The sequence below is a fragment of the Ictidomys tridecemlineatus genome, chromosome 9, assembly GCF_052094955.1.
Source record: "Ictidomys tridecemlineatus isolate mIctTri1 chromosome 9, mIctTri1.hap1, whole genome shotgun sequence".
In the NCBI taxonomy this organism is placed as follows: Eukaryota; Metazoa; Chordata; class Mammalia; order Rodentia; family Sciuridae; genus Ictidomys; species Ictidomys tridecemlineatus.
The window spans coordinates 145,159,376-145,165,248 of record NC_135485.1 but is presented as its reverse complement, the minus strand read 5'-3'; the positions used below and the strand labels follow the sequence as shown (position 1 = coordinate 145,165,248).

Genomic DNA, 5,873 nt, shown 5'->3' with positions numbered 1-5,873 from the left:
CTGAAAACTCACTGATCCAGATAGAAAGTGTTTTGATGCAATAACTGAGAAAAAAAACTGCAAACAATCCCCGATGAAAAAAAGCTAAAGTTTTAAGCAAAGACAGTACTAGTAGTGATTCTATGCTGAGCCCTATTGGAGACTGAGGCGAGAGGAAGTAGCATCACTCCAGTGGTGTGGGATTTTCAAAAAATGTGTTCTGGGCCTAGGAAAGGGCAAGGTACTGCACCATCATCTCCCTCCACTAGGAACTTGGACATCTGCAGATTGGCTTTTGGGCTTGGAAGGAGTGTCTCCAGGATCTAGATGCATTTTTTCAGATCATTTACCCAGTTACCACCAAAGCTACTGAGTTTTAATCAAGCTCAGAGGAAGACAAGCTTGCCCACTGCGCTGCTCATGCTGATTATGCCTTGGAGAATTAGTGTCATTAGTGGTCCAAACCCTGAGAGGAGAAGGGCAACAGAAGCCCTGGGTGTTTGGAGCAAAGCTACAAACTTTTGGGCAAATGATATTCCATCTCCGATTGGAGGCTGAAGTGCCACGCATGGCTTTCCTGGCTTTCCACGCAGCCAGGCTGTGTGCACACAAGTCCATCTGTCTGTCAGGCCTCCCCCCACCCCAGACTCTGGTCTGAACCTAATGACTGGAAGAAGCAGGTGCCATGTGTGCATCCTTCAGCGGCCAGGTGGTGACACACAGTGTCTGTGTGATCAGTGACGGCAGCTGTGGGGGTCCCTTGGACATTCTGCAACATTACTGTATGTCACTTCTGACCCTGCAGCCTGCCAATGTGATTCCCGGTCCTCCTGGAAGCTGTGTGAACTAACCCGTGTACTCTGATTTCTATTTATCTAATGAAATCTCCAAGAGACTATTTCTGTGGCTGACAGAGTCTTGACTTACACAGCAACATATGGGCATACCAAGGGAAGAATGGATATCGGTTTTAATCTTCAGTATAGCCGTTTGGCCTGCTAAGAGAGAGGCTCTTTAATTTAATTCTTCCTTTGTGGAAAGCTGCTCAGATATCTCTTAATGGACCTTCCCCTTGTCTGCACAGTGACTGGCATGTAGCAGCATGAGTCACACACAGTTAGCTGAATGCACAGCAGTGAACATGACCCATTCCATTAAGTAAACCACCCATTGTAAAGCATCCTAAATCCTTAACTTACCACCCATTGAAACAAACAAATCAGGAGCAGCAGGTGCGTGGGGGACATTAACCCATGAGCCATGGAGCAGCATAGGACAGCAGCTCTGGGCAGGCGGGCACATGTGAAATGAGGAAGAAAACCACACGGTCAAGGGCAGTCGGAAGGACTCCATGAAGCTTTGGAAGCCATGGCCTCAGCTCTGCAGAACACAGACTCTTTGAGGGATTAGCTGTTGACCGCTGTCCACTGTGGCTTGGTGGGGATGTGGAGACCCTGAGTGCCTGGCCATAGTCCCTGCTCAGCCCTTTCCTCCTGCCTGCCTCCCACGGATCCCTGTGGGCTCTCTGGGTTCCCCAACCTGCCTGGCCTGGCTCCCCAAGGACAGGGTGAATAAGAGGGACAGGGGACAGGGGGAATAAAGCGGGCCTTTGTGGGGAGGAGGGCAGGAGAGAGCTCCTGGTGACTCTGGTGTCCGCCCGTTATCAGCAGGTCGCAAGGAGTGAGAGGTTGTTTGGAGGATATCTGGAATCTTAGTGAGAACAGACTGTACTGACTCGTTCGCTCCTTGACGCCATGTTTAGCTCTGGGTTTGAATAGCAGCCAGGCTTCAGAGATTGAGGAAACTGGTCAGTGAAGCTGCCCATCAAATGCATGAAGGGAAACTAGCGCAGACAGACCGTCAGTGGAGAGCTTCCCACAGCTGCAAAGGTGTCACTCTGCATCGTCCTGCTCCCTTCTGGGACAGAACATCAGGGCCCTGTAACCAGGCCCCGAGGGGCGTGCTCTTCACCACAGCTGTTACTGCAACCAACAGCTCCCTAAGCTCCATAGGCTCCGAGCCTTGGTCTAGGAGGGTCCCTCCCCTCCCAGGAAGGCAGGATTTTTAGAGCAAAGTGATCCAGGGCTGACACACAAGCAATGTCACAGGAGTGACAAGCCTGGTAGGTGAATCTTCCTGGAAACTGGATCCAGCACACCTACAACCCAGTGTCCATCCCAGGGGGACTTCTGGTCACGCTTTGCAATCTCCAAGCCGCCCATCCCCACGTCAGCGACATCCTCGGGCCAACAGTGAACGTGGTGATGGCTGGAATTCAGTGCTGGCACCGGAGCACTCCTTCGCCAAGGCACTCAAGTTACTTCTGCCCCCAGCTGCCAAGCCAGCCACCTGGTGTGCCCCGCCTTTGGAGGGGAATCTAGACGGTCACACCGACTCACATTGTTTTCTCTCCTCAGTGTGATCTTGGGAACCTGGCCAAGGGGGCGGAGGGCTGTTGCCCGATGATGCTGGGAAGTCTTCAATAAGCTGACATTTCCTGTGGCCGAGCTGCCATGTCTCAAGGCCAAACCAAACAGTGCTTGGGCCCTTTGGACCCCGACTCTGTTTCTGTCCCTCTCTGCCTTCTCTTGATCCAGTCCCCGGCCTGCCCGCCCTGTGCCTCAATCCAGCCTGGGAAGCTGGGCCATGCAGGGGTCAGCTGAGGGTTGCTTCCAGCAGACTGACTACAAGCCACCCTGGAGAGCAGGCAGGTGGGTGAGACTCGGGCTCTGCTCTGAGACACAAAAGGGAAACATTGGCTGGTCGTGTTGCCTGGGGGCTGGAAGGAGTTTAGGAGGCAGCCTCAAACTTTTGTCTCTCAAAACTTGTGTTACTGCTAATTGAATCATGTCACTAAAAATAAAAATGCTAAAGTTAAGAAAGTGAAATCTGGGAGGAGGACAACAAGGAAGAGTGTCACCAGCTTAACTGGCCCAAACAGCCATTCACGGTGTTTCTTCCTGCATCACAACAACGATTACGTCCTCTGACCCCTAAAATGAGCTCCTTCTAGCAGAACCTGAGAGTTTAACCTTATTGCTTAAAAGCATGGGTCAGGTCTCACTGCAGGGCTGCCCACCTCTCCGGCAGGTGAGTGGCTCCCCCTGAGGGGTCGTCGGCAGGCGTGGCCTGGACAGCCCCAAGGCAGTTTCTCAGCAGAACTCTGAGTCGGGCTCCTCCACCGTCTCAGGACAGCGCTCCCATGTGTGGGGTGTGGGAAAACCGGGAGGTAGGAAGACATTTCCTGGAAAGTGGGTATCAGACCCACGGTATTACTTCTTAGCTCTTGGGTCACCCTCAAAACTCAAGCAACTATTCATTCTTTTCCCTCAACCCTTTCCACCCAGACTCCCCTCCGCAGACCTGCTCAGACTTTCTGCACCCCTCTGCTCTTCCTTTCTGTTCCAGATTTTTCCATGGGTCAGGAAATGTATTGACTTTTACTGCAGCCAGAGGTCAACACTCTGAGACTCTTCTCTGGAGCTGGCCATTCTCCTGGGATAATCTACTCTGGCCCTCCTCTGGCCGTCAGGGAATCTGGCTCTGCTCAGCGTGGCCGTGTCGTGGCCTGGGACTCAGCCCCTGGCGCTGTGTGGAGGGGCCGCAGTGCTCTCCAGGGCAGTCCGGCCACAGTGGTTCTTGCTTTAATGTAGGGGTCTGGGTGGAGCAACAGGCCAAAAGGCTCAGCGGTCCCAGCTAGTGACATCAATAATAAGTGAAATACGTTGAGCTTGGAACAGGCTGACCCGCCGACATGGGGTCAGGAAGTGGGCAGTGGGCAGAGAGCTACAGCAAGGGGTCCATATATGGGCAGATGTTCAGCGACGTCGGCTCAAAAGTTCTTCCAAAAGAGAGAAGCCTGATCCCCAGAGGCCAGAGCTGATAAGAGCGGAGCTGACCACGAGCCATGAACAGACTCATGAAGAGGACACAGACCAGGAAGGGGCTGGGGACATTAACCAGGCAGCAAAGCAGAGCCGGCCAGGAGACGAGGCCAAAGCCTCCCAGTACCTCAGTGTCCAGGACTGATGGACTATTGAGCCTGGACATGGGCCTGGGACCGGACCCTGGGCTGTGACCTGAATATGACCACCGGGAAGCAGGCACTTGGGCACAGGGAGTGGCGGTCAAGCAGCGGGACCCTGGGACAGTGCGCTGTCACTCATTTCCCGTTCTCCTGCGCATGCGGGCAGAGCAGTGAGGCAGGGGAGTTCCCTTGTTCCTTTGGTCTCATTTCCAATTCAATGTGTTACTTATCTTATAAAAGTAGAGAATGAGGAGAAACAAAAAGATAAACCAAACAGTGACGGGGACACAACAGGTGGCCGCACAGACAAATCCCACAGGTTTCAAACCCAGCGTAGCCGGATTTCGCTACCTCCAAGTCCACTCCTGAACACACTGGCCTGGTCTTAGGAATGCTACTGCTTTCTAACCAATCCCCCGGCCAGGACCTCACTCCCGATCTCTTCCCCCGTGTCCTTAGCCACCACCAAGGCCCATTACTGTCTGAGTTCCTCTGGGAAACCTTCTCCCCGCCCTGTCTACCTGCTACGGCCTTAGCGCCCAGCTCACTGGCCCCCACACCTGGCTGCACCCATCTCCGACTGGTCTACCTTTTCTTTAGAATGTATCTTTTTAAAAATGCATGAATATTGGCACATTTTTAATGATGTAGAGAATCCTTTAAGGAACCTGATCAAAGCAATTGTGTCCTTGCTGGTGGACTATTCTCCTAGCGCGTATCTAAGTAGCAGCACAAGGTCTCATTCTCACTTGCCTCTTTTCTTACAGAGACACTGTCCCCTGGCTCTCGAGGGCCTCTGAGTGGGACATTTCCCATGACGTTCTCAGTCGGAGAAGTGCCTTCCGGGGGCTGTTGGATCACAGAAGCATGTTCTCCCTCCCTGCCGTCCTGTCTAGGCAGAGGGAATTGATGACCCAGGAGAATTGAGGGGCCCACCTGGCATCATTATGAAACCTATTCACAGGGATTTGGTTGTTGGTTTGTTCTCATTGATTTAAAAGGAAATCATTATAAAATTAGAATAAAGTTTGTGTGTGGACACATACAGCACATGATTATTGATCAAATCAGATTATGTACCAGAACACTTTTGCCACATTTTGGTAACTTATCAGTGTGGTAGTTATCAAAACACCAAAAGCGTGGGCTGACGATGTAGCTTGGTGGTGGAGACCTGCCATAGCCCACTGGAGGCCCTGTGATAGATCCCCAGCACCAGAGGGGAAAAATCCAGAATGTGTGAAATTCATCACCATGTTTAGGAAACTCTTAAGAAATAACTACCTTGAGCTGGGGAGTGGATAAACTTTAGATTAATAAATATGGGGGAAAAAACTAAATAAAATTGACCTTTTATTTAAGACTGTTTAAAAGGAAGAAACCTCACCCATTATACCTTTCTTAGGGAAGGAGTGAATTTCTGAGTCATCAAAGACCTTATCATGAAAAGATATTGAATGTATTAGAATGTATGTGTCCCTGTTCCCAATGATAAGCTAAAAATATGTGAAAAGATTTCAGTCTGGAAATTATAGAATCCAACCTGCCTAACATAAAACTCAGGTACAAGGACTGAAAAAAATGCAATTTAGCAATAGTAGGGGAGCCAGTATTTCCTGTTTGATGTGCAGAACATTGTGAAACTTTCATAACAAAATCTGAGACTTCCCTGGTTCAACCAAAGCTTTGCCAGGGTTCATGAACTTGCATCAGACCTGATTTATTTTCTAAGTTGGACCATTCAATAATTTTTATCATGTTTAGACTTCTTTTCCAGTGAAAAGAAACTTCTTTTTTCCTGAAGAAAATCGCTATTATGATAAAGAATCATCAATTCTTTCCTGGGAGGATAGCTCTCAAGGATTTA

At 50.4% G+C, this 5,873-nt stretch overlaps 1 long non-coding RNA gene across 1 annotated transcript; it reads left to right on the top strand.

The window, feature by feature from the left end:
- The first annotated feature begins 2,494 nt into the window (after positions 1-2,494).
- LOC144366551 (uncharacterized) lies at positions 2,495-5,047 on the top strand. Its single transcript, XR_013425604.1, has 2 exons — positions 2,495-2,690; positions 4,774-5,047. It is a non-coding gene; the product is annotated as an uncharacterized LOC144366551 (long non-coding RNA).
- The last annotated feature ends 826 nt before the right edge of the window (positions 5,048-5,873 follow it).